This window comes from Heliconius melpomene, chromosome 6 (genome assembly GCF_056956725.1).
Source record: "Heliconius melpomene rosina isolate 202511_hmr_F chromosome 6, ASM5695672v1, whole genome shotgun sequence".
Taxonomy (NCBI): domain Eukaryota; kingdom Metazoa; phylum Arthropoda; class Insecta; order Lepidoptera; family Nymphalidae; genus Heliconius; species Heliconius melpomene.
In genome coordinates this window covers 3588058-3611471 of record NC_140394.1, presented here as the reverse complement: position 1 = coordinate 3611471, position 23414 = coordinate 3588058, and the positions used below count along the sequence as shown (strand labels likewise).

The 23414-nt window shown below is 30.3% G+C and overlaps 1 protein-coding gene across 1 annotated transcript in view; it reads right to left on the bottom strand.

Annotated features, from left to right (window-relative positions):
* The window catches only part of Cad96Ca (tyrosine kinase receptor Cad96Ca), a 47391-nt gene extending 33000 nt beyond the window's left edge, over nucleotides 1-14391 (bottom strand). The window contains exon 1 of the mRNA XM_085186835.1: nucleotides 14255-14391. The gene's annotated coding sequence lies outside the window, so the exon portion shown is untranslated. The remainder of the gene's footprint in view (nucleotides 1-14254) is intronic.
* Nucleotides 14392-23414: the final 9023 nt, after the last annotated feature.

Here is a 23414-nt window from a genome sequence, read left to right as displayed (position 1 = left end):
TTTTATGCTGCACACAATCAAATGCTTTGGATAAGTCACAAAACACCCCAAAGGCATCACGTGACTCCTCCCAAGCCGCGAATACACTCTCTAATAATTTGACCCCAGCATCAGATGTTGACCTTCCACGAGTGAAACCAAATTGACCTGTGTGCAGTAATTTATTTTTATTAAAATAAGTAAGAAGCTGACTGAGTATCAGCTTTTCAAAAATTTTACTAAACGTAGGTAGTACTGAAATCGGTCTGAAATTTGTGGGGTCTTGCGTACTACCTGATTTAAACAATGGAGTTATTTTACTATATTTCATCAAATCAGGAAACACTCCACAATCAATACATCTATTAAAAATTGTAACTAAATCAGGAATCAAAATATCAATTAAAGAATTTATGATATTAACTGAGACACCCCACAAGTCGGCTGTCTTTTTCATACTAATTGATTTGAAAGCTACACTAATGTCTGAATAATTTACATGACGGAAAACGAAACCATTATAAAATTCGGGAACATTGTCTTTAATTAACGATTCTGCAATAGTGGTGGAAGAACCTAAATCGTTTGTTAGACTGACTGGGAAAGTAGAGAAAAACTTTTCAAATGCAATGGCCACTTCCAAATCGGAATCAACAATGTGACCGTCAATACTAAGTTTAAAATTAGAATCTTTCACCCTAGTTCTCCCAGTCTCGGCATTAACAACCTTCCAAGTGGCTTCAATTTTATTATTACTATTTCTGATTTTTGTTTTAATAAATAAAGATTTAGCAATTTTGCAAACTCTTTTGAAAATTTTAGAGTAAGATTTTAAGTACTCTTTAAACTCTTCACCACTATTAAACTGTTTTTCATAATATAACATATACAGTGTCTCCCTACTCTTATAAATACCTGCTGTGGCCCAGTCTCCAAAGATAGGACTATCAGTAATTGTAATCTCTTTGGGAGTAAATATTGAATGAAATTTATTAATAAAAGAGTAAAAAAAAGAATTGTACAAAGAATTGGGAGGTAAAGTTATATCTAAAACTAGTAAATTAGTTAGTAAACTAACTCTCATACGTTCCAAACGACTAGCTGTGACAGGTACAACAGCAATTCTTTTCTTAGCCACCTGTTTTTTCTTACTATAGAATTCTACTAGCTGACCACAGTGGTCAGAATCCAATTTATTAATAATGCTTTTGTAGCATGGAATAATGTCAGTAAATATGTTATCTATACAAGTACTAGTCGTAGGAGTTATTCTGGTTGGCTCCATAAATAAATTAAGTAAATTGTGTGACTTAAAAAGACTTAATAAATTAATGGTGGGACTAAAACTTTCCAAAATATTAACATTAAAGTCCCCACACACTAACAAAGGCTTACCCGACTTGGTAAGTTTGCTTAAGGCCTCATCCATTACTTCTAAAAATAATTTTAAATTGGCGGAGGGAGGTCTGTATACACATATAACAATGAATTGCTCTAATTGAACACACGCTAATTCGATAGAACATTCTACAGAAAGGGACACAATATCTTTACGTTCCTTGAACTTAAGGTTCTTGTTTAATATTATAAGCGACCCCCCGTGTATTGTGTTGATTCTGCAGAATGAGCTTCCTACCCGGTGGTTTCTGAAATTAAACATGAGCTGGTTCGCCTTTAACCAATGTTCAGTAATACACAAAATACTAATTTCCTCCGAGTTCATGAATAATTCCAGCTCTAGCTGCTTGCCCCCCGTCAAGCAACAGATGTTCTGATGAACTAATCTAATAGAATTAACATTTCTATTATTATTTTTGCACAGATATTGTGATGATGTGCAATGTGCGTGATTATTGTAATTTAATTGTAAAGCTGGCTGGATCAAATGGATATTTAATAATAAATTAGAGCTAGAGGTTGCTACCCCTGTTGTCTGAGAAATTAATTTAAATGTTGAGAAATGTCAACAGAGTGTAAATTATTAGACATAATGTCAGAATAAATTGGAATGTCAGTCTGCTCAATAGAAGCAGTGAAAGTATGAAAATAAGCAGCAGTAGAGTATGAAAATAATTTCGATTCTCGCTAACGAGTATCGAGCAAAGTCCTAGTAGTGGGCATTGATTGACATTGAATAGCAGTATTGAGACAGGTCATAAGAAATTCAATGATTGAAGAAGATAAACACTAAGCCTATTCTAAGTTAGTATATATTATATGTAACGTTCAGTTCCTTAAAACTGTTATTTTTAATTCTTATAAAATTTATGACAAAAACACGGTTAAAGAACTTTTTAAAATTTTTGTTAGTTTCAATAGAGATTTTTTTATTTTTTATTTTAACTCAATTTTGTATGCAATATGTCTACCTATATTTATTTTAAATTAAATAATTGTTTAGGTTTATACAATTTTAAGGTTCAAGATATAATTCAAACCTAAATAAAATTGGGTCCTATTGAAAACATGTACGATATCTTATCGCATTCTAAAGAGTCTGTGCTGAATAATTTTACCATATGTTCACTATTTCACTGTGTAAGGTCGTCATCGGAATGGTAATTGGCCTATCTCAGACTCTGACCGACATACATACATTTCGCATCATCTTGGCTAGATTATTATCATTACATATAATTAAACGACTAGGTTTTATACTGAATTTCTAATCAATCCATACCTATATTATAAATTCGAAAGTAACTCTGTCTGTCTGTCTGTCTGTCTTTTACGCAATCAGGGCCAAACCGCTTATTTAATTGTGATAAAATACTCATATAGAGATAATTGAGGGTCTCGGGTTGAACATAGGATACTTTTTTTCTCATATTTGTAATATTTTCGATATATACCCAAATATTAAAAAACTTATTAATTTGACATGCAATTTATTCCGCCATGTTAATAACAATCGTCGCGTTGCTAAGCAACGATTTGCAAAGTTTGTTGTTAGAAAACGTCACCCAAAATGAGCTTGCTTAACGCACCTCTCCATTGAAAACTGAAAATAATTTCATAAATATTCGTATAGTTCAAGCGGGCGTAGCCCCGTTCGGGTCCACTAGTAATATATAAATATTTAATTTTTAGACGTATTTTATGAGTTTATTTTAGACCCTACCAAGTCCAACAAATAATATTAAGTGGAGAAACTCTACACATATTTTATGTTACCAGACTAAGAAATGACAAGTCAGCGACGACGATATTATTTTCTCTCTCTATTATTCTCTCTATATCTACGCATAGATATATACTCCGATAATTTTGCTATAAATTCAAAACAATACTGTTATAAGTTCCTTAGTGTAAAAATATGTATATTTTTATTTTTAATTAAAAAAAATAATATACTTAATATAATGTACATTTTTATCATTCTTTGAATTAAAATATAGACACTTCTCAAGCACTAGTCGAACATCTAAAGTCTTCCTATCTCACGCCTCACACCGTCACGAAGCGACGGTTATTGTAATAACCTCTTTATGTATTTTGCAAATATCTCAAGACCTAAAGCTTAAGTGGTCATTGTCTTTAAACATAAACATACTTTTATATTGACACTTCCTTAGTTCAATGAACCAAGCTGCTTAAATATTGCTGGTTCAAATTCTAAAAGATTTTTTTTTTTAAATATAGCAGAGTATCCAGAGAGAACCTGGGAAGGTTATACTAGACACTTCGTTCCCATTAAGACATTTTTGTTCCCCACTCATGGAAATCAAACTCACAATTACTACATTAGTATTTTTACAAAAGAATTTCCCTCGTTAAACAAAAATGGCGTTGGTTTTTGTCAATTTCAAATCATAGAAATTAGCGAAAGAAAGTGTTTATCATTAGAGTAACATATTGAAAATCATTTGCCTCTATCATATTTTACATTTCACAGTTTTTTTTAAATAAACTTAACAGTTTCAATCATATTTTTTTTCAGCTTCACGCATTAACCTTTAAATTAGCAGGATAGGCAGAGGGAACCTAGGCATAAGACAGACATGACCTTACCCCTACCTCTAAGTTGAATGCTTAACCCTGAACCCTTTAATGTGCTAAGAAGATTTAGGGCTAGACAAAACCATAAAGGACTCAGACTGTCACCTTGACTCATGCATCACTTAATCGTTATTGATTTAGATCCTGAAGAAATATCGCAATCTTCTAGAGATCCATTGTCTCATATTATTATAAATTTTATCGAAGTTTATGATTTTTTTAAAATAAATAGAGGCTTGTGGCCTCTATGTATTTTTGTGGCGGCGTGGCGCAGGGGCACAAAGTGGAATGAAATAGTGATCCAGAATGGGGAACGGAGTGTCTTAAAATTAGGTTCCCTCTGCCTACCCATCTGTATAATATAACGAATCTTTAAAACTTTTAACTAGCCAAAAGATAACCGTACAAAAAAACATTTAATGCACACTTTTTAATTCCCGTTAGTTTCATTATTACTATAGACGTAGACTGAACTAAAGTAGTAAAGAAAGTTGATCAGCGTCTTATCTAAAGTCACGAAGTCGTGAGTTATTACTTCAAAAAGAGAAATTCCTACGCAGATAACATTATTTTTTATTACATTTACAATGAAAGTATCTTCTTGTATGTATTTTAAATATGTTAACGGGTTAAATTTTATAAGGCCAATCAGTAAAAGCGTATTGATTTGCAGTCTCTTGCACATAGCAGGGTAGGTAGAGGGAACCTGGGAACCTAGTGTTTAATTGACGTTTATCGTCTTAATAATCACACGCTTATGCCACGCACCACGACTGCCTCGTTATATTTAAAACTGTTTAATTTAAATTTATATCACTTACACAGAAATATTAAATCATAATTTATAATATCAAACTATACATTTTTTTTTTAGTTTACCGCTGTATCCTACATATAGCAGAATAGGTAGAGGTGCCTAGTGCTAAGACACTCCGTTTCCTACTTTCCACCGATTTTTGAGGCATGAAAATTTTAATATATAATAATTGATTTCCTCGAGTGGCTATCGAACCCACTGTTGTACCGTTTACAATCAAATCACTCTTGAGCCCCTGCGCCACAACGGTTCCTCTTAAACACAATATTTAATTCAAATTAACCTAAATGAAACATAACAATATATTCATTGAGCCCGACAATTACATATGAATTTAACATTATTTGAGTACAAAAGCTTTATCTATGGTATGGTGCCTTTTGTCCAATCTAAGCATATGTTATGTATCCACTTATGTTTAAAGGCACTAGCACAAATGCTGTATTGAATAGTTCTAGTTTATGATAAGAAGCAAAACTGAGTTTGGACTCCCCAAGCTAAATGCTTCAATTTATTAAGTCGTTACGACAAAGTCTGCAAATATATACGAAAATACTGTAAACGCGACTAGTTGTGGGTTCGATCCCCACTCGAGGAAATGAAATATTTATTTAAATTTATATTTTCATTTCTTCGCTCTGGTGTCGAGGCAAAGTGTGGCTTTGACGTCTGCCACTTAGCAAGCAATGCCTCCAGAATTCGTTAGTGTTTTAACACTACTTTTACTTCTGCCTACCCTGCTGTGTGATTAATAAGATATAGGATTTTACCAAATTTTTCTTGTATGATATGTTGTTTTTGCATGTAACATATAATAACTTTAGTTTTAGGTAAAATATGTGTGATAAATAAAAAACATTTATTGATATAAAAAATGACATTAAAATACATTAATTTTTCACTTGTTATCCTCTTCTTACACGTCCCATAAAATTCAAGAACTAGTATATATCTACTTATTAAAATGTTAATTTAGATTTACTATTACTTACTCTAAGAAGCTTTAACTGGTAAACAAACACAAAGAAAGCGTTTAATATTAACAATATTCATATTCAATGAATTAGAAATAATCCAAACAATGGCTTAAGAGTAATCGGATTTAATTTGCATCATATTGTACGTGGGTGTACCCAGACTGTATTGTATTGAGAATTTGTAAATTTCCTTTAATTTTCACAAGGATACCGCCACATTTGATAAATCTCATATTCGTGTATAAATAACGTTATTTATTAAATTAAATTATATTAAATAACCTTTACGTTATATCCACACAGCACGGTAGGCACGGGGTATCTAGTGTTAACACTCTATTTCCCATTTGCCCGCCGAATTTTTTCGATAGTGTTACTAACTTGTTATAAATTTATCTAAAAATTGCAACTTATAAACACAAGTAGCTAAAGGCGGTGTCGTCAAAAGGAATAAGAATTAGTATCTAGTTGTTGTAGATTCGTTTCTTACTCGAGGCAATTTACATTTCTTTGGTTTCATTAATAATGATATTGCATTTGGCATTTAATATGCACAGTTTTTAGATGGACGAAAAATAGTAAAAAAGAATGGTCGTTGAGTGAGATGAGTAAATGGTTCTCCCATCTCATGATTTTAGAGTAAGAGTTAATGAACATAATCATTAATTTGTAAAGCTCTTAAAATATTTACCGAAATCCAAATCAGTATATATAAAAAGAAAACATGTTTATCTATCTATTCGTAGCATAGATGTGTATGTTGTAGTACTAACAATTGGTGAATGAAACCAAATGAAAGTAGAAAAAGCGACTCGTTTTTATTTCTATGGCTATTCAAAGACACAAACGAATTCGTGAGATAGAAATAGAACGTTTATAAATGCTGGAATTGTAGGTACTCTGGAATTCGTTGTTTTAGCTTTTTATTTTTTCCACGTATATTCGTATAGTAGGGGCAAGTTAGGCTATAGTACCTTTTATAGCTAGTATTTTCTTAAGCCATTTGGCTAGAACCAAGTCACTCAAACAATCTTTTTTTTTAGGATTTTGCGTGTTAAGTCAACCATGTTTCGTTTCAATTTTCCTATCGATTTCAGGGAACAATTTTTTGGAAAACATATTTTTCTTTCCTAACTGTAAAATAAAATTGTCAAAAACATTGATGTTCAATGGTAGAAACGAAAATTGGATCTACTCATCTAATCATCGCATACACGGCCAAATACTGCCACACGCATCGCATACTAATTGAAATTCAAAATATTGTCTATTCAAATACGCTTTGAAATATACAATCAAATGAACGAATTAACATAAAACCACCACCGGCCAGTAAAGCAGTTCTACTGAGTTGGCAAGAAACTCAACAGTTCTTTTCACACAATTTTATTATAATTGATATCAACTAGCAATGTATGTAATACTGGTAGTTGATATCAATTGCATACATTTTTACCTCTTATGCATTCTTGGTTAGTATTATTACACAGTAAAGCCTTGGTTTTATTTATACAATTATTATTGATAGGTAACGAGTGTCTTTACATTAAGATTTCAGGTTCCATTTGACTGTTTTCTTGTTAATAAGAGAGAGAGAGAAGAAGAGAAACGATAATAAGTCAATTTAATCAATCGGTCAATGGAACGAACTCAGTGTGGGGTTTCAAATTCTATAATAGAGTTCAATGATCCTAGCTAGACACGGGGACATATTTTAATGGTAATCAAAGGATTTTAATTTTACTATTATACAAAATATTATATGGAAAGTTACTTTAGTCGTTTGATGATTCATTTTTTTTATGTAAGTACATTAAGAAAAGATACACATTTAAAATATTTTAAAAATAATTAAAAAAATCCAAAAACAGCCTTCTATTGTGCATTGCTATGAATATACTCGTAGCTATAAACTATACCAACCCAAATGTTATTTGGTAAATTTGAGCAGTTCCACTATTCAGGTCCTGACTCCACCATCAGACCAGCTTAATGGTACCATATTATACAATTTTCATCCAACCTATGTATAACCAAATTTTATGATAACACAGTCACATCAAATTCAGTTTTTTAAATCTACCTACGATATAATCTACCTAGCCCGGAAAATGTATGAATATAAAACTACCGTTAGTCGCAGGGATGGAAATCCTATTTCATAACTCCCAACGCTTTCAACACCAACCAACATCCGTACAAAACGACCTTAACAAAAACCATTACGTCAATGCATCAAATTTATAGACGGATCTTACCCAACCACTGGACAGTCCACCAAACAAAAACACTTATTATCTTAGAAATAAAGTTCATAATATTCTAAAACAATTACGTTAAAAACAAACCAACTATTTAAACTCAAAAGTCGTACTATAACACGTTACTAAGATCGATTTTCCTTTACAACGTTTTGAGAAAGTAAACGTTACGTGAGTGCCGTTCTAAGCAGGCCTAAGGAGTTTGCTAAACATAAACACTAAGCTAAGACGAGTGTCTCTAGAAGCATTTACTCAACACTTTATTGGTATGCTCTGTGGTGTTGCCATAATCTGATTTTCTAGGAATGCATTGTCGGTTTGTCTGAGTGTATGCCAATGTTTATTAGCCGGTTAATATAAGCTCGTTAGATATAATTCTAAGAGATGGTAATAATATAGTAGAATCCTCTCTGGACACAGATTTATGGCGGTAAATTAAAGAGGTATCTGTGACTATTTGTCATTAATCTTGAAATATTATTTAACAGGTTTTATTATTATAGCCATTTTTATAATCTCATCCATATTATTATTAGCATAACGGAGTGTGAAATTTTCGATGCCGCCGTTTAGTGCAGATTTTAAGATGTCGTTTATATTCCATCTCAAGATCGATCTCAGAGTTGAGAGCGGCTTATGAATACGGGCCTTAGTATTACGTTTAAGTGCTCAAGCAAGCGTTCGTATCGAGGACCACAAATATAATGGATTCGTAAATATCATGGATTAACGCAATATAACATGGCCTTTGTTGATAAGTGAAACAATATTATATGTTTTTAATAAAAAACTGAACTTTACAATCGCTCACATGTATAAATAATATTACTGTAAATCGTGTTTATGTTATGAGACTATAAAAATCGCTACTAAAGTGTATAGAAAAAAAATATCCTATATTTTTATGAAAATATTTCATTCCCCCGAGTGAGACTCCGTTATGCCGCACGCCAAAATATTGAATATTGAACCCGGGTTCATAAGAAAAAGAATTAGTCTCTCAAAATTCCTCATTTGAAATGATATGCCAACTTTGAATCTGGATATAAATGATAACTTTATATAAACACAAATAATTTCAGAAGAATATCGAAGACGTTTTGTCAAAAAACAAACATGAAACTTACTGATTTTAGAAAATAAACTAAAACAAATGTCTCACCAAATTTCCCTAGAGATACAATTCTAAACAACTCATTAACGATGTATAATGGAAAATAGAATAATTAATATTTTATAGAAAACTAAGAGTTATTCAAATTACAAAATTTTGTGAAAGGCGGGAGGGAAGTCGTTTTCTAAATAAGTTAAAGCTACTAACAAATACGTGTAATTCCGGATTTCCTTACAAACTAACCTTTTCCGATTGAGCTAAATAAACTTGTTTTTTTTTTTGCAAAAAGCATGAGAGAATGACAAACTAGTAACAAAATCCTTTGGAGTTTACTATATTTAGACTTCTATCGATAAAGCCAATAATAATAATAATAAATTAATACATATTTTCTTTATTCTAACTATGCACTTGGCCTAAGCCCGTACTTAGTTTTTCATTACCTTCATCTTCGAAGAGATTTTAAAATGAAAAAAATTTAATAATAATAATACTTATATGATAAAACAATTACATAAAAACATACATTTTGGAACTTGTCAGCCAATTTAGGTTCCAAAATCCATATTAGCTGTAGATAAAAATAAATTGGAAGTAATAAATACTCAGTGTAGTACATCGAATATAACATTGTCCTATAAAAATCGGATTGACAAAATTTCACGATATATTTTATTACATTCTATTTGACACAGCCAGCCTTAAATAGATTTGACACCTAGAAAATTCGATTTGATCGGGATATTTCAGCTCAAACGTGATATGTCAGTTTAACCTACGGGGAGTAGTGTCTAAAGCGTGTGAATGTAAACTCAGCAGTTTTGGGTTTGATTCCATTCGGGGGAATGAATTATTACTTATTAATATTTAAATATATCAGCTTTGGTACGAAAGCAAAGCGTGGTGTTGAGTTTTGCCATTCAACACGCAGTGCCTCAAAAATTCTGCGGAAAGTGGGAAACGAAGTGACTTAACGTAGGTTCCATTCTGCCCATCTACAAACATCTTATAGTCGACGCTGACATACTGCTCCATAACTGCCCCAAATCTATTTCTATTAAACTTATGAGATCTTTAAACGTCGTTTATATTGTTACAAGTTTTATATTATTGCTATTGTGAAAAGCTTAATTTAATTTAATTAAGCTTAATTCAAATACAAAATATTCTTTATTTAAATAAACATATAATAAGCACTTTTGAATCGTCGAATGAACATATGAACAAAAAGCTACCACCGGTTCGGAAGGCAGTTCGGAATGTTTAGAATTGTTGATTTTTTGATACTTTAAAATGTAAACATTGTATAGAATATATTCAGTAGGATGACAACAAAGCTATATAACAGTGAAATAGTTTCTCTAGTAATACTTGTATGAAATTCACCTTCATCTTATGTTTCCTTAGGGCATTTCATTTGTTATGAGTTAGATCCACACTAGACTCAATTTAATTTTTATTATGTATGGATAAAACAATGGCAAATCCTCGTCGCCGTATATATGAGAAAATGTATTATTCTGGGCATGTATTATTATAGTAAAATGTAAAACAATAGTTTTTTTGTCGATTGCCAAATCGACCAAAAAATTCGGTTGAACTGTTTAACCGAAGTTGTCAGTCTCTGTTAGTCAGTCAGTCAGTATTTGTCAGTCTAATCTCAGAAACAGTTTAACCGGGTTGCAAGTCTATTTATAAAGTTATTTTTCGAAGTACGTACTTGAAGAAAAATACAATTTTATGAACTGTTTGTTATGCAAGAGGCCACTCAATGCTCGAATTGAAAAATATATTGAAATGTTGGAACAACCGCTTATATAACTTGAAAATCTACTCAATCGTAAACAGCAGTAACATAAATATAGGTAGAGAAATATAATTTAATTTTTCTTACATTTTATTAAAATTGTTTTATATATTAAAAAAAATATTGTAATAAATAAATCGAGATAAGCGTGCTGACATTTAATAGAACCTAGAAATCTGAAAATTTTTATAAGAGCCTGAAAAGAAAAAATGGATTTTCTTTTTGATTTCAATGATACCTTTCTTTTTTCCTTTTATATAATAGATATAAAATCTAATCTACGTTTTAGCTGTCAGTAACGTGGTTTTATTGCTTGAAACATATTACTTTACTCCCACAAGGAACTCTTAGATTTCTCTTCAAATACTAATATTTACGACGCCCTTCAGGGAATATTCCAAAGTATTAAAGAAAAATATTATATATATTTATATCTGTATATATATTGTAAAATTATTTTAGAGATATCTCTTCTATAAATTCCAATTGATAGATACCTTTACTTAGCTTAACTTCCTACTGTAACAAATAGCAGGGTATGCAGAAGGAATTTAGTGTGAAGATACTCTGTTCCCATTAAGACACTTTTGTTCCCCAATTTTCCGAATTCTAAAGCCAACGAAGTTGAGTGGAACTCAACGCCGCACGTTGCGACTAAGTTAGAACGTGCAATATTGGACTTAACCAAAAGCTTTGTTAGTTGAAAACGTGAAATTCTGCCTTTTTCAGATCCCTTAGGAATTTTGGAATATCATATCTTAGTACTCCTATGCACTCCCCGAGGAACTTGTATGACAAATTTAATATTTCTACGTTACGTAATTGCGTCTGTGTGTTGGCTGTCACTCATTCAGTATAGGAGCCGTTTTATATTGATATATACATATTGTATGTATATCGAAAGTATCGTAAAAATAAAGATAAATTTAAAAAGATTACAAATATCAAAGATAATAAAACTGAAAGTTTTGAAATTTTGATGAAGGCGCGTTATATTACATGTTATTAAAACTAGTTTACTTATCACAAATACTAGTTAATAGTTAACTAATTATAAATTTATTTAGAAAAAGTTATCTATAGCAGACAGATGAAATGGCGCCATCCGTTTTTTTTGTTGTTGGGTTGCTTTTTTGGAAGTTTTAAGAATGCTTATTAAATAAAAAAAAAATTTTCGAATTTCACGCTATATTCTGCATTAAGGAAGGTAGGCAGAGAGAACCTGGGAACCTAGTGTTAAGTCATTTTGTTCCGCCTAATTCTGGAGGCATGGCGTGTTGAGTTAACGCTGCGTTCGTTACCAGGGCGCAGAAATCTAATACTTAACTGCCTCGAGTAGAAATAAAACTCACAACCTGCAACATTAGCACTCTTGGGCCCCTGCGCCACGACGGACGGCCTTTTAATTTTAAATATTTATACATATTCAAATGTCTTTTGGGAAAAAAAATAAAAATATAAACAAAAGTCTATTTTTAAATGTATTAATCGCAATGTTTAATTAAAATCAAATGGTGTACAAATGAATAAATCAAGACATAAGGCAATTTTATAGTATTTGGGTTTTATATACTTTTTTACAATATTTTTGTAGTATTTTAGACTTAGAAGTAACATTCTTGCTTGTCAGGCATAACGGAGAGCACGGCGAGCGTTACGTTCCTTAAATACCTCTTGCTTTTAATACCTTACGTTCATACTTTCTCACGCATATTTGTGATAATATCTAAATTACACTTCTATAGTGATCTTTATAAATAAGGTTCATTCATATTTTTTATTTAACAGTATTATACAATATGTATATGTCGATTTTGCTCGAAAGAAAGAAACCAAGCGAGTAGAGTTCATTATTTTTTGTTATAAGGGCAACAGAAATACATCATCTGTGAAATTTTGAAATGTCTTTTCACTTTTATCACGGAGTTTTAGTGGTAGGATCCCGGTTTACTCTTTGGATATGGAACCCTGAAAAATATATTGCGTAAAATTTAACTTTAATTATTTGATATATTAATTTGAAAAAGAAATGAAAAATATTATTATAAATATTTAATTTCCTCGAGTGGAAATCGAACACACAAACTGTTGCGTTTACAGTCACACTTCCTGCTCGGCGCCACGACTGGCCGCTATCTATATTACGTTGTTATTGTATTGAGAACAAATACTATTATTTAATTGTACGCTTCTAACGTAACATAGTTTTAATGGAATAATTATATTATCATTTATATATAATAATTAAAGTCTGAAATATCCTTATGGCTTAGTTGGCATGATTAAAAATAATTTGAATATAATTCAGTCCTTTATCAAAAGTAGAGAACGGAGTGAGCTATCAATAATAGACCTCACTTGTCCTTGGAAAAAATGGAAGAAAATTATAGAGATAACAAAATAACTAAACATAGAGCAAGTAGCAACTAACAAGAAGCTGAAGTACTTTGAAATTCCTAATCAGGAACTGTTAAGACAAAGCTTGTAAGTTTAAACTTTACCTTGAAACTTACAATTTAGGGTTCTATAGTAAAGTATAAAGCTTTAAATGGTTTCCTTCTATTTAAGTTATTTGACCTTTATCACATATTAAAGACAAAATGAAAATAAAATAAAAAAAATAGAAAGATAATTATCAACAAGCCCACTTAAAATATATGTTTTTACAGTTTATAGTTACTGTTAAGACACGAAACAAGAGCTAAGTAAAACGTAGTAAGAGATACTAAGAGTTGTACTGCTTTTATAAAAAAGACGCTGACACTATTACAAAAACCTATTGTGAAAATTTGTTTTTTTTTACTTTTATCTATAATTCCATCAAAGCTACATTTACAAATTAAAATAGACAAGTTGCATAAAACATAATTAACTACGGTAAAATCACGGCTTTGAGTTTGGCCACTCTACACGTAATACCCTCGGAATTCGGCGGCAATCGGAGAACGGAAGTGTCTTAATGAGAACGGAGTATCTTAACACTAGGTTCCCCAGTTTCCTGTGACCACCCTGCTATGTGCGGTATCAATAAATATTATATGTAAACATTAAAAACATATATAAAATATAAAACTTAAAATTATATATTCAAATCATCTCTAAGCAACAATTAAGACGAGGCCTCTATCAATACATTAGTCATTACATCGAATGCTACACAGATAAGTCATCATTAGCAGTAAATAATATGTTTACACGCGATTATAGTCTATAACCTAAACTGGTACAGACTATAATCACATGTCCATTCGCGTGCCATATTTGTAAGTAATATATAAAAATGAAAATTGTTAAACCTACCATATAATATTGGTATATAATATAACACTTTTCTTGAACTCACTATAAAATATAACTAATATAACCACTTTCACTTTAAATTGTGTATATTTTATAGAATTAAATGATTAAGCTGCGTACATTCATGGCAGTTCGCGTCAAACTGCGCGAGAGCCTCTCCCCTCCAATATCAACTTGTTTTGCTCGTTCGTTCTTCTTAACACAAGGTGTTAAGGTTCAAGCAAAAGTTTAGATTTTATATTATTCGAAACTATGAAAGGTTCTATTTGTTTTTATTTTAAAAGTATAGACATATACAAATATAATATATTTAATGTAAAATTTTCTTCACTTCTTTTAATATTTCTTTCTTTCTCAGCTTCATGCATTCCGCACATATCAGGCATTTAGACACTTCAGTTACCAACTTTCCGCCGAGTTTTATAGGCACTGTTCATTGATTGGAACTCAACGCCACGCTTTGCCTTGTTTCCAAATTCAAATTTCATTTCCTCAAGTGGGAATCGAACTCACAACCTGTCGCGTTTATTTAACTTACCAGTATATCGTAGACGGAGATTATTATTGAAGGTCACTACGTAAAGGTCGATTACTCTTTAAGTCTCGATAGCCTTGTCAAGTCCAACATGGCAAATTTGTTTTCTGACAGCTTTAATTACTTAAAATATTTTTTGATATACATTTATTTAAATGAATGAATAAGATAATTATTTAAGTGTTGTTCAGGGTACAAGATATATATATTGCTAATTGAGGTATTATTTAAAATAATTATTTTGAATCATATTTTACAAAAACGATTAGGTACTTTTTATGTCGCATTTTAAGATAACAAATTGATGGTCCCTAGATAAAATCGAAAACGAAAACTCATAATGTTTTTTATCGCTCTTTTAAACTACTAAAAAGTGTAGTTTTAACATTTTATTTTTAAAATAAAAAAAAGATCCTTTATGCGTTTTTAAACGTGCATGTAATCGAAATTATACTTATTTCATCAAAATGCAATTTTGAATATTATATAGATATACTATATAAAAATATATGGAACGTAGAACTTACCTACCGTTCAAAATACCGGTGAAAGATATATAAGATTCAGAAAAATAAACAAAAACAACAGATAAGGCCAGGGGCACAAGCGTTAGACTGTAAACCACACAGGTTATGGGTTCGATTTCTATTCTAGGAAAATAAATATTTAATATTTTCATTTCTATGTTCTGGTGTCGAGGCAAACCGCGTAAATTCTACTCAACACGTAACACCTTCAGAATTCAGCGAAAAATGGTAAAAGGAGTGTTGTAACACGAAGCTGCCTCTGACTACCCTGCTCTATACAGGATATAGCGTGAAGCTAAAAAAAATAAAAGAGAAAACAAACGTAAAATACTAATTGATGTGTACGAGTACCAACGTAAAGGTAGCTGTCATTCAATTAACATGGTAAAATGACATTTCCACGAACAATGGCCACTTGGGTCACCTCGATTTCGTTAGCCGGGAAATTCAACCGTAAAATACTTTAAACTGACTCTTAAAATTAAATGAAAATATTTGGTTATACTTAAATATTGTAAATAAGCAATGTTTTCAGAAAATGTATTGCTAAGAAAGTTTGTGCAGGAGTTTATTATAAAGTATTATTATATATAAAGTATTATATAATATTTGGTTTTACTTTTTAGTATTTATTTTGCAAATGTAAACAATAAATTATTAACAACATTATTAAATTATGCAATATTAAATTTTTAGAACGTCGAATAATTTACTACGGGTTCACTAGTTACTGCCAGACCTGAGAAGAACCAGCGCAAGAATTAGGTCTTTTTTTGACAATGACACATTTGAAATAGACAGAATGGTCATTTCATTTCCAAAGTGAACAGATTAATAAATATTTAACCAAAATTTATTGTTATAACACATGTGAGTAAAATTTTATATGATTTGGTAAAACGAAAAGAATCAGACAAAGTATAATAAACAATTACAGTGTAAGAAACCTTAACCAGTCTACAAGGATTAAAAGAAAAATACTCAAATATAAACTTTTTTATTTTACTTATTCTCGTTATGTAAACACCTCACGGTTCCGTGGAAAAGTTAATTAAAGGATTCCCTAACGACTATGCCAGTTTCGAAAGATATTTTTATTTTATCCCATCGTTTTACTACAAACAAAATGGATTCTAATTTGTTAAGTGAATTTTGCACATAAAAACATAGAAAGTTAATTGAACTAACACATTTCTAGTTCATTAGCAAATATGAATATAAGCTCTACCTGAAATTCTAAAATTAGAATTTAAAATATCTTGCTCCTCCTAAAATTACACATTTTTTTAGAAATTCCTGCAATTTTTTTCTCTCTCTATGCTTCTTACAGACTAATATTAACTTGTTTTTTTATATTCTTTTAGCTTCCCGCTTTATCCTGCATATAGCAAGGTAGTGTCTGGAAACTGTCGTGTCTAGAGTCATGTCTATGTATATTTCTCAAGTACAGCATACTCGTACAGTATATTTGCTTAAATTTTGTATGCCTAACCTAAATTGTTATTTTACATAAGAACGTCTGTATTTTCACGTTGTTGTTTCACAGTAACATATTAAGAAAACCATTTGGAAAGCTTCCACTTGGTAAATTCTAAATATTTTAGTTAGTATAGCAGCAAAAATGTTTAAGTGTTTAAATGCTTAATTAAGTTTGTTTCGGTTCGATTTCGATTTCACTTATTATTAATGTTTATAAAATAAAATAGAAAACCATAATCTTATCAAAGTTTATATAAAAATATATTTTTAGTGAAACTGTTACAATAATTCACTAGTAAAATCAGAATATTAACTATTCCAATACCTAATATAAATTTGGCACGTGATTCGGTTTTGACATCCACGTGCCGTACCTACTCGTAAATGTTTATTGTGTTTCTAAACTACGTAAAGTTGGTTTACTTTGAAGTAATATAACTTGAAATTATTGAAAATATATTAACATGACTACAATACATTACTGATGAAAACAAACAAATTAAGACTAACTGAAATTCTTAACTACTCTTATATATGGCTAGTTACGTATTAAAACAATATAAAAAAACTGATAAAAATTCTTAGTTTTTACAAGTATATCTTTAAAGCTACAAAAAGGGTTAAAAATCGAAAAATGTATGTACAACGAACATTGCTATACTCGTACATAAAGACTTACTTTAAGATTACTAAAATAAATTTATACTGTACAAATATTTATCTATTATAAAATATTTTCTACATTTCATAGATTAGGTGAAGATTGTACTTATCTGGTGCTCAATAGCGCAAAATAGACAAGAATGGAAGAAGTGGAGAGAGGCCTTTGCCCAACAATGGGATGGTGCAGGCTAGGGAAAAAAAAGGTGAAGATTATTAAAATACTAGCGGACCCGGACGCGGTTACGCCTGCTTGAAGTATAAGAATTTAATTTCTATACAAATATAATTTTAATCTAGATGAAATGCTAAAAGTGACTATTATATTTATTTTCATAAGGATGAATATCAAAATGACGCTGTAACGAACGCGGTCGCGTAGCGACGATGGTTGTTATTAACATGGCAGAATATATTGCATGTCAAATTAAAAATAAGTATTTTAATTTATTAGTATATATGTGTAATGTAATATTATATAGCTTATAGCACTTCTGAAGAATGCAGCTTTCATACAAAACAAAAACAAAGTAAATCGAACCAGTAGATCCAGAGATCTTAGCGTTCAAACAAACAAACAAACAAACTCTTCCGCTTTATTATATTAGTATAGATAATAACAGTAATAATAAATAACTTGAATATTGGATTATAATATCATATATTCATTTCATTCGTGTAAAATTATCGACAAAATTCAACTGTAAATCTTAACCTAATGTAAATGTTAACCTTTTCCTTTGTAAAAATTTTTTTTTTTAATTTCTTTTTGGACCGTAAATTTAATTTTTAATTGTTAATTATAATGTTTCATGTATAAGTGGAAACTTTATTGGCAGGTGGAATATGGATATGTATTATACTAAAAAGTATTGTAAATGCCGTTTGTTTCCCAATTTAAAATAAATAAATAAATAAAAATAAATATATATTTTAATAATATATACCAATGTGTGATTAATTTAACACGATCTACAAGATATTGTAGACACTGGCATCAGCATCAACAGCCCTAAACAATTATAAGTAAAAGGAAGATTTTGTTAAAGCATTTTGTTTTATGACTGTCCTTAACTGACGTAAGAACAAGGTATTTATTATAAGGAAGAAACAAAATTAAAAGCTCAATTAGCATACTAATGATACCTTGTAAACAAGATTAGAAATTATAAGTACATTTTGTATAACAATATCCTATTTTTTATACCTACCTTTTTTTTTTTCAATTTATGGGAGTGTTAATTAAACATTAGGAATGCTTGTCAATACAACTTTAAATCATAGGACTATATTCTACAATGCTGCTTAAAATCAAAAATCTTAGAGGACATTTAACAATCATTTTTAAATATATATACATCCATACCCATCCATACCCATCAATAAGCACATTTGCAGAATGACACTAATACCCCAAATTATTCTTTGTCTTAGATGGTAATGAAATCTTTTAGGAAGAGTTATTACCTTACGCAACTCCAGCTCTTAATTGGGTTTCAAAGATATAATTAACAGACTTAGAGTACAGGCGGAAGCGACTTAACTGTTATAATAATGTTCTGGATCGATTTTCAGTCAAAATGTTTATTTGTATTACTAACAACTACCAAACGAACTTTATTTGGTATAAATATTAATTTTAAAAATGGTGTTTTTGGTATCTTAATTTTTATTGACATGTTATGTAGTTTTATTATGGTGCATTACAGTGCTTACGGTGTTTACGGAGGTAATCCGCACTCGAGGATAAAAATTCAATATTTCACTCTCCTACGATTTATCGTACCGCACTTTAGTGCGGCGTTAAATTATGCCATTTAACAGACAATATTGCATTAAAAAAATAAATAACATCGCTTATGATTGAATATTGTTATATCAGGATTATATACTTAATCGAAAGCCCGAGGTCCATTATACGGTAGAACGGCGCCATATAGATATTTAACAATGGTATCCACCCATTCTGTCGTTACCTTCGGAAGTGGCTACCATAAATTCCTGTCAGTCATAGAGACAATGTAAGCCATCAGTTCTTTTACTCTTAATACTTACTTAATATATTTTCCTGTTTTAGTTATTTATAATAAATAGGACCTTCTTGTTCGTTTCGTTGCTAAGATCTTTTTAGTGGTATAAGAGTTAAAGCTGAAAGGCGTAGCTACGAATGCACAAAAATACCTAGTCTATATATTTAATTAAATTGAAATGTCTGTCTGTCATTTCAACTAAACTTGTTTTTTCCAGTGTATGTAGTTATTTACATACATAATGAAATAATTTTAAATTTTTTCTGTCTCTCTGTTTGTCCGGGCTAATTTCCGTAGAATTTTATATTTATATAAAAATACTAGCGGACCCGGACGCGGCTACGCCTGCTTGAAATATAAGAATATAATTTCTATAGAAATATAATTTCAATCTAGATGAAATGCTAAAAGTGACTATTATATTTATTTTCATAAGGATGAATATCAAAATGACGCGGTAACGAACGCGGTCGCGTAGCGACGACGGTTGTTATTAACATGGCAGAATAAATTGCATGTCAAATTAGAAAGTATTTGAATATATTAGTATATATGTGTAATGTAATGTTATATAGCCTATAGCACTTCTGAAGAATGCAGCTTTCATACAAAACAAAAACAAAGTAAATCGATCCGGTAGATCCAGAGATCTTAGCGTTCAAACAAACAAACAAACAAACAAACTCTTCCGCTTTATTATATTAGTATAGATATACTAGTAGACCCGGACGCGGCTACGCCTGCTTCAACTATAAGAATATTTATTAAATATATTCATTAAATTATTTTCAATTTTCAATAGAATTAGTAAGAAAATATAAGTTTAATAATCAAAAAGAATAATAAGTAGATACACATTATTAGAAAAAAATATCTGAGTTATTGAAATGAACCAACAAAAGGATTAAAAGTAACTAAAGGATAGATATTCTTAATATTAGAAAAAGTACCTAAAGTTTTCCGTGCGTGCGTACATAGATATCGACTCTACGAAATAACTAAACATTTCTCTCTATTAAGCAGGATAATTTTAGCGGGCAATATCAAATAAAATAAGAAGAGAACAAAAGTGTAGCTTAAATTCATTATAAACAGCAAATAATTACATAAACATTTACAATAGTTCGAAAATGTATGAAAATTTATAAAACCGTCAACGTCATCTGCCCGTTCGCGTCGGTCATACTGTGCCGCCCGTAGGCTAGGTCATTTGGAATCAGAGACATCTCCTTAATTATTTATTAGAATGTTAAACAGTAAACTATAATTTCAATCTAGATAAAATGTTAATAGTGACTATTATATTTATTTTCATAAGGATGAATATCAAAATGTCGCGGTAACGGTTGCGTAGCGACGCGACGGTTGTTATTAACATGGCAGAATAAATTGCATGTCAAATTAGAAAGTACTTTAAAATATATTAGTATATATGTGTAATGTAATGTTATATAGCCTATAGCACTTCTGAAGAATGCAGCTTTCATACAAAACAAAAACAATGAAAATCGGACCAGTATATCCAGAGATCTTAGCGTTCAAACAAACAAACAAACAAACAAACTCTTCCGCTTTATTATATTAGTATAGATTATCTATTGAGTAGCTAATTATAGAAATAAAAAAAATAAAAAAATAACTGCAATAAAAAAGAGAAAACCAAAGCGATGTAACAAAAATTCGTCAGTACGGCACGCAATAATAAAATTATGGATTCCGCACAGTTATTGCTTTTCGATGAACCTGTATGGAATTCTAATTATTTGTTAAATTCTGGTCGTCATCGTTTAGCGTGGCAATGTCTGACTGTGGAAGAGATAGCTATGGGCTCGATACCCAGTCAGATTTAAATTACTTTAACTTGAAAAGAAATGTCTTAACACTAAATTCTCTCTATTTACCCTGCTGTGCGATAATGTTCATTTTATTTATCTCGTCGTTAAGTATAATTTATACTCGACGGCTGATGATTTCAATAAAAAAAATTACAATTATTTTACAATTGATCTCCCATCTGGATCTACAAAATTATACAGGCACCGAATTATCACACGTTTCTCATAACTGCTCATATATAATTTTGGAGATAGAGAAGGTACTTTTTTGCTGTATTTACTGCAGGTCGGTTTTAAACACTTTAAGCAGACTGGCTTGACAGTTTCTCCAATCAATTTCAAAGTTCATTGTTTGGTCGTCCAGTTCCCGTGGCCAAGAAGACTCGAGTGTTCATGTGAAAGTGAGGCGTTACTTTACTAAACTATTTCCAAAGTTATTGATGAATGTTAGATAATCTGAAGATTATTAATTTAAGAGTAAAAAAGTTGAAAATTATTGAAATTTAACGTATATTAATATTTCATACCTACATTTAAAAGGTAAAATAATATTTCATAAAATGCATCATTTTCACAGTAAAATGTAATGATTTTTAACATGTGAAGTGAACACGTCGTTCTCAAATTATTGTTATTCATAAACTTAAAGCTAAAGCCATCGATGCGTACTGCTTCAAGAACGAAAATGAAACATTCATGAGAGAGCAACAAGAAAGTTAATAATAAGAAATAGAACTTTTGATGGAAAATTTTACAACGGTTTATTTTTTTACTATTTTCAGATAATATGAATAATGTGAATATGATATTTGAATTCAAATATAAGGTACATCAAACAATGTAAGTTGTAAAACAAAGTGATTTATCATAATTATATCTCTGCCCATTGTGAAAATACCTGAAAAATAAGAAAACTTGTGTCTAAGCTTAAAACTGAAAATATAAGATAATTTATAATAAAGTTTACATACAGTTTTTACAATAAACAAAAATATACTATACCTTTAGTTGAAAAATCAATATTCCATATAAATTGGTTGACATGTTTCAAAACACACATATCACCCATATTCTATTTACATATTGGAAGGATATCGATGTCCATTAATCAAATGGTATAAATCTGGATTATCATGGAAGTATGCAATTAAAAGGACCACTCATATTGTTTATTCATTAGATACTAAACCTCCGGCCTTCCACCACCAGCTCAGGACTCATGTTACTGTTAAAAATATATGAAAATAAAAATACTGTGAAACGTGATCGCTCGTGATTGAAAATATGTGTCTATATAAAAGTATTTATATGTAACTGACCTTTTATATATTACGTGATGTGCTTACATTTATATTTTTACATTGGAATTGAATTATTTCATTAATTAAATGAATTCTGAACTTTTTATTAATTTTGTTGTTTAAATTTTCTTTCTTATTTAAATATAAAAAAACATTCAATATGCAATGCCTTGATTTCGTGCGGAAACAGATGAGTGTCTTGACACTATATTATCTCTACCTACCTATATATGTTTACATAAAGAGTGATGCTGGATTGAAAAATATTTTATAGTTTATTTTAATGTTACGTACTTAAATAAGATAAGGGGTTTAAGCGAAATTAATTGTAGCATAAGTTGAGGTTTTCTTGTAGACTATTATGTAGTTACTTATATGTTCTAATATATATACAGGATGTCCCAGGAGTCAACGATAAAACGAAACCAGGTGATAGACCAAGTCATGACAGTTATGAGAAAAATATAAAAAAAAAATCATATTATATTGATTTTAAAAAATATCGGAAAAATCGACACCCTGTGATGGTTTTTCAAGTCCCTTGACTACAAATATTACTCTTTCTTCATTTTTTTTCCTGTAATGTAATCATGAGTAACCCTTCTGTGAATTACAGTGTAAGATTGGCACATACCTGCATCAGTTTTTAATAAAATATCGTGTTTTTGACAAACATTAAATTCAAAATATTTACTACACTCAACTTTAACCGACTGTACTATAAAAAAAATGTACTACACTGTTTTTGTAAGTAACTTTAAAAGTTGGCGCATTTATTCCGGACTCTGAAATG